The sequence below is a fragment of the Alligator mississippiensis genome, chromosome 16, assembly GCF_030867095.1.
Source record: "Alligator mississippiensis isolate rAllMis1 chromosome 16, rAllMis1, whole genome shotgun sequence".
In the NCBI taxonomy this organism is placed as follows: Eukaryota; Metazoa; Chordata; order Crocodylia; family Alligatoridae; genus Alligator; species Alligator mississippiensis.
This window is the reverse complement of record NC_081839.1, coordinates 15,206,371-15,213,300: the sequence shown is the minus strand read 5'-3', so window position 1 is coordinate 15,213,300 and position 6,930 is coordinate 15,206,371. Positions and strand designations below refer to the sequence as shown.

Genomic DNA, 6,930 nt, shown 5'->3' with positions numbered 1-6,930 from the left:
CATTGAAGTTGGCCCTTCTGAAGTCAAGGGCTTCAGCCTTGGTGTGAGCCCTAGACACCCTGTATTGGATAGTGAAATCCAGCAGGTGATGATCGCTATTGCCCAGGTGGCCAAGGACCTGCAGTCCCCTCACCAGGTCATCCCCCATAGCCAGGACCAGGTCCAGCAAGGCGTCGGAAGGGACCTTGTACATCTTCAGTTTCGACCCCCTGCCTGGGCAGGAAGAAAACTGGGCTCAAATGACCCCAGCCAGGTAGGCATTAAGCCACTTCTTAAAGACCCCCAGGGTAGGAGCCAGCACCACTTCCCTTGGAAGTTGGTTCCAGATCCTAGCCGCCCTAACTGTGAAGTAGTTCTTATGGATGTCTAATCTAAACCTACTCTCCAACAACTTGTCCGTTACTCCTGGTTATCCCAGGGGGCTCTAGGGGAAACAAAGTCTCCCCCAAACCCTTCTGGTCCCCACTAGTGAGTTTACAGACGGTCACCAGGTCCCCAGATGGCCACCAGTAGGGCTGTGCAAGGCTTTGGACCATGCTTTGGATCCAGAGAAGCTGCAGATACTTAGGCATCCAAAGCAGCATGTTCATATTGAAGCACTGGCTTCTTTAGGCTTTCCAAAGTGGTTTGGAGCTTCTGAACCGCTTCAGAAAAGCTTCAGAGCTGCTTTGGACATCCGGTCATAGGGTATAATGGGGAATCAATGAAATATCTATAACTTTGTTTTGATTTGTCTGATTTGGATTAAACTTGCAGGGGTGGTAGCCTCTGCAGATGGCATAAAGGCTGCCAAATTTCAAGAAGATTGGTATAGGGGTTCGGGGGGAACTACACCCCAAATTCCTGAAAGCAAAACTCATGTCATGTGTATGTGTTAGACCACAGGGGAGTGAAAACTTCAGGGGTGGTAGCCCCTGCTTAGTCCATGAATCCTGCCAAGTTTCAAGAAGATCGGTGCAGGGGTTTGAAGGGAACTGTGTCTCAAGCTACTGACTGGCAAAACTCGTGACATAGATGACCGTGTGTGTGTTAAGGCGCAGTGGGCTGAAAACTGCAGGGCCCTGCTGAGGCCATGAAGCCTGCCAATGTGTTGTTGCTTTTTTATTATTACTCTGTATCAATAAATTCACTTATTATCAACTGGCAGTTGTTATGGCCGGTCTGAGGATTGTGCCCACCCAGAACAAAGGTATAAGGGCTGGTTTCCTAAAATCCATTGTCAACAGGATGTTTGTGCAGGCAGTGGGTGCTTCCCAGGACTGTCTGCTGCATACAGTGCTGGAACCAGATGGCCGCAATTTGCTTTTTCCCAGGAAATGCAGTCACTCCCAGCTGCCTGCGTAAAGTGGTCAGGCAGTTTTATACTGTTTGTATTAAGCAGGGGTGGGTTATGGGGCAATGGTGCCCCTGGCAGTCAAGGCACCCCTTCAGGAGAGAGGCAGCATGGCACAGGGAGGCACCCTGGCCACAGCCACCCAGGGCAGGCAGTGCGCATCTCCTCCTCTCCAACCAGACCATGGCCAAAGGCTAGGGGCAGATGTGGGGCTCCATGTGGGCAGCTGTGGCTTCAGGGGGATGCGTTCTGGGAGTTAGGGGATCATCCATTTGCTGGCACCCTCTGCTGTAATTGTGTACCAAAGAAATCAGTGAGGTGGATTGTTATGTGGAGCCCCTGCTGTAATTTACTGTGAATAGGTACTGAGATATATTTGATTTAAACACTGTCACTTGTACACAGTGATGAAACAAATTGAAAAACACCTTGTCAATTCTGATAAACTTTTCTAGTTTAGTGAAGATTAAACCCCCATCACATTTACAAGTGCCCTAAAACTTGCATAGGCTTTTTCAAACATATTTATCGATCTTCTATCTTTTGGACTACATACTATAACTATGCCAAGGGCACTCCACAGCCCTGAAGCCTTTGTTCTGTACAGAACTTGTCTTTGCATGTTTTACAGCACTGTAATTTAAGAGCACTTTTAATAGCTCTATAAAGTTGCTTCCTTTAAAACTAAATAACACCAACAAGTACTAAATGACACCAACTGTGCCAGCAGCGCGTGGTTATTTTTAGCTGCTATGTCGCCATAGCAATGCACTACAGTGAGGGAGCATATCACTATGGCAACGTAGCTGCAGCATCACAGTTCTTGTCCACTGATGCTACGTTGCCATAGTGTGTTGCTATAGTGACTTAGTGTCTTGTGTAGATACACCCACTGAGAGGCTAAGGCACGCTAGAGTTCCTTTATGAATCTCAACAAGTTCACAGGTTTAGTTTGGATAAGACTCCAGAAGCTTCTCTGCATCTCTTGGCTCTCATGAATAGGGCTTGAAACCTCATGAATGCAGGTTTTCTTAAGAGGCTCCTGGTATTTCCTACAGAACTATCATAAGCAACAGCCTCTCCCATGGTAATTCTGAAATTCCACTCTGCTTCTGACTGCACCTGGAAATGAAGCAGAAGCACATATCCCAGCAAGAGAAAATAAGTGACCCAGCAATGGTGGGTGAATGCAATGGGGGCTATGAGGCTTTATTCTTGTTCTGAAACCTTCATTGGCTCTTCATGTTACCTAAGAAAATATGAAACCTAATGGAAGTTCTATGTGACCAGCATTGTTGCAAGTTTTACCATCGTGAAGAAACAAGGATTAGGCTTAAGGCTACCATGGCTAGAAACTGTACTGAGTGAGGTACTCATTGGTAGTTCTTCCCATAAGGCAGCGAGGGCCTGGGATGGTGGGTAGATGATGTCCAGGGATTCTCCATTACACAATGATGCTGCACTGCACTTACAAAGTTTCTGGGATTTTTGCTGACAAGGAAAATTGTGAGATGTGGTTAGCTTCTCCACATCTGTCATATTAGGGAAAATGTGATCAATGAGTGAAACAGTACTGTGCGTGCCTTCATGAGCAGTGAGCAATGTGGTACTCTGTGTGTGTGCACATGTGACAGTGAGTGTATGTACACACATGCATGGACAGTTACTGATTCTCTGTGCACATTCTATGTCATTCATTTTATCTTTAGCTTCTCCCAGTCAAAGTGGGGTCAGGTTTCTATTTCCATTTGTGTGTCTAAGTGGCATCATAGAAGCTGATGTTGGACGCATCCAGATGAAGAGATTCCAGTGTCAAAAAAAACTTGCACCTAAAAAAAGTGGAACAGCACATGTGACAGCAGTGTGTGCCACCTGAAACCAGAGCCTGGCTGGGCAGAGCCATGCTCTGGCTGCAACCCAGGCTCCCTGCAGCCAAATTGCCATGGCTGCAGCCCTAATGACTATGCTACTGGGGCTAAAATGGAAAAGGTGCCTCCTTCTCTGAAGTCCAACAACTACCAGTCATGTTTTTCTGGCCACCTACCTCTTTCTACCATATACACCAGTAAGTGTCCATAAACAGCACACACATGTAAACACACTCAGCCAGGGCATGGCCTGCACACGTGTTCAGTCTACGTGCATGCTCATGGATCCATGCTGCCAGAGAAATAGAACCACTACCTGTATGTCAGTTAGACAGCTAAAAAGCTGCTGTGTAAATTAGGGCGGGAAGGAACCTCAGGAAGTCATCTAGTCCAATCCCCTGCTCAAGGCAAGACCAGCCCCAACTAGATCATCCCACCCAAAGCCTTGTCTAGCCAGGTCTTAAAAACCTCCAAGGATGGAGATTTCGCAATCACTCTGGGTAACCTCTTCCAGTGTTTTACTACCCTCCTAGTGAAAAAACTCTTTCTAAAATTTAACCTAAACTTCCCTTGCTGCATCTTGAGACTGTTGCTCCTGTTCTGTCATCTGCCACCACTGGGCATGTCCAGACAAGCCTGCACGTGCCTCTTGCAGCGTCTCAAACCCCTTTGAGAGACTGCAAGAGGCACATGCAGGAATGAGAAAGTGCTCCCTGCACTGCAAATTTGCAATGCAGGGGCAAAATTAGATCCCTGGATATCCAGGGGTCAAAAAACCCTGCAGAGATAAAAAGCAGTTCCAGACCATGCCCTGAGGCAACCAGAGGCTGGGTCCTCCATAGAGATGCTCTGGCTGCCAGAGCATCTCTATGGTTAGCCCTTGCCCTGATGCTGAAGCAGGGAGCTGGATCCAGGCTCCACTGCCAGTAAGTAAGGGATTGGGGGGGCTGGAGGAGGGGGGACTCCTGCCAGCCAACCCACTCCCCCAGCTCCCCCGATCTCTGCCCCACCTGGGCCCATCCCCCCCAGTCCCCTGAGTGCCCCCAATCCCAGCGCCACCTGACTCCCCCCCCAGCATTCTGCTGGGAAAAAATAGAAACAAATAAAAAACAAACTCTGGCAGTTACCAGGAGTTGTAGCTGCCATCTGGGTCACTGGGGCCCTGCCTGCACAGAGCAGGGCAGGGTGACAGCCCCAGTGGCCCTAGCCCAGGCCTTGCTGCCTCCTGCTGCCTGGGAGTGGGGGGCTCTGCCAGGAGGCCCCAGAACCCCCAGAGCCCTCACTCCTGGGGTGAGTACAGGATTGTATTTAGTTATTTATTTTAAATGCCGGCGACTTGGGGGGGGGGGGGCAGCCATGGGGATTTCAGGGAGTGTGGGGTGGGTCTGAATGAGGCAGCAGGAGCCAGTAGGGGATGGAGCCAGGTGGGGCATCAAAACATATATTCATGTATTCATAAAGTCATGAACCATGTATTTAGAATTCACTTTATTATGATGAGAGAGACACTGGTAGTCTTCCAAATTGCTTTACCACTGTAGATATATCAATAAAACATTGCCCAACTGATCGGTCTCTCGCTCTCTCTCTCATGGACTTTTGTTTTAATTGTGGAGTAACATGGATTCTGGGGTATTTTACAGAGTGACTTTAGGATTTTATCAGGGATTTTTCAGTTTTCAAATAGGGAACACCAGGATTCCTGCTAGCGAGACCAGTGGCAGGACCATGCCTGCTCAGAGCTGGCACCTTGGACCCAGCTGGCTGTGGCTGATTTCCTGGCCAACTGGGGCCAGGAGGACATGCTTTGACAGTTCAGATCAGGCCACCACACCTGGAATATCTTCTGGATGATAGCTGCCCAGATGGCTGGGCACACATGGCAGTAGTGCCGCACAAAGCCAATTCTGCATCCACAGCCCACTCCATCTCTCCAGCTTGGGGAGGTGGCCTCTGTGGGGCTGTTCCTCTGAGCACCTGTTTTCCCTGGTACCCCTCCCCTTTGCCTCTGCAAAGTGCCCGCTTTCCTTGCTTTACTAGCCGCAGCATCACACTGAAGGCTCATGTTCATCTTGTGGTCAACCATGACCCCCCAAGTCCCTTTCATCCGTAGTGCTAACCAGCGTAGCACTGCTCAGCCTATAAGCATGCGGCAGGTTTTTCCTCCCAAGGTGGAGAACCTTGCATTTTTCGGTGTTAAACACCATCAGGTTCTCATCTGCCCAATTCCTGAGCCTGTCAGGGTCTGCCTGGATCGCCCTCCTGTGCTCAGGTGTGGACGCTTTACCCCAGAGTTTGGTGTCATCGGCAAACTTGGCCAGTCCGCTTTTGACACCGATGCCTATATCATTGATGAAGATGTTAAAAAGTAAGGGCCCTAGGACAGAGCCTTGAGGGACCCCACTGGTCACCGCGCACCACGACGAATGACTTCTGTGCACCACCACCCTCTGGGTCCGACCACGGAGCCAGTTCCCCAGCCAGTGGATTGTGGTGAGGTCGAGGCTGCAGTTGGCCAGTTTTGCCAAGAGGTGATTATAGGATACCAGATCGAAGGCTTTTTAAAAGTCAAGATATACGACATCAATCTTTTCCCCCTTGTCCAGGTGATAGGTCACCAGGCCGTAGAAGGAAATGAGATTGGTCAAGCAAGACCTACCCGCAACAAACCCGTGCTGGCTATCCCTCAGGATGTTGCTGTTAGCTAGCCTGCATAGGATGGCCTCTTTGATAATCTTTTCCAGGACTTTCCCCAGGATAGAGGTCAGGCTGATGGGCCTGTAGTTTGCCAGGTCTATTTTCCTCCCTTTCTTGAAGATGGTGTGCAGTGCTGGTCCTTATTTGGGTCCATGTACTTAGTACCATGGGCACGGGGGGCTGTCAGTTGGCAGCTTGGCACACAAAAACTGCACTTTGGGCCAGGCGAGACTCTGGTTGGGGGATGTGGGATTGTATCCAGCGCCAGAGGCATGGTGTGGGGTGGCCCAAAGAGGATTTCCTGTCATCAACCCAGCCCAAAACCCAGTTCCATATTCAAGCCCATATACTTAGGACAGTATTTGCGGAGGCTGTCAGTTCATGGCCTGGCACAGCCAACCCATGTCTTCAGTTGGACAGGACAACAAGGGGATGTAGCTCAGTGGTAGAGCACATGCTTTGCATGTATGAGGTCCTGGGTTCAATCCCCAGCATCTCCACTTTTCATTGGGCAGCAGGGCAGGCCCTACAAAGAAAAGCTACAAGACCTGAACCTATTCAGCCTCCACAGGAGAAGGCTGAGAGGGGATCTGGTGGCAGTTTACAAACTCACCACTAGAGAGAATTGGGGGAAGCTCTGTTCCCTCGGGGCACCACCCAGGGTTACTAGGAATAACACCCTCCAATTGTTAGAGAAAAGGTTCAGGCTGGACACCAGGAAACATTACTTTACACTTAGGGCTGCCAGGCTCTGGAATGGGCTCCCAAGGGAGGTGGTGCTCTCCTACCTTGGGCCTCTTCAAGAGGAGGCTGGGCAGATATTTGGCTGGGGTGATATGATGCTGGCACCCATTCCTGCCTGAGGGAGGGAATCGCACCTGATGAGCTGTTTAGGTCCCTTCCACCCCCAAGTACTATGATATTATGACTCTGGTCAGAGACGACCAGGAGAGTCCCCTGGTGCAACAGGGACATGCTGTGAGGTGGCCCAAAACAGATTTCCAACCATAATCCCAGCCCAAGATCCACTTC

General features: G+C 49.8%; 1 non-coding gene across 1 annotated transcript; it reads left to right on the top strand.

Annotated features, from left to right (window-relative positions):
- The first annotated feature begins 6,326 nt into the window (after positions 1–6,326).
- On the top strand, positions 6,327–6,398 carry TRNAA-UGC (transfer RNA alanine (anticodon UGC)). Its single transcript has one exon. It is a non-coding gene; the product is annotated as a tRNA-Ala (tRNA).
- The last annotated feature ends 532 nt before the right edge of the window (positions 6,399–6,930 follow it).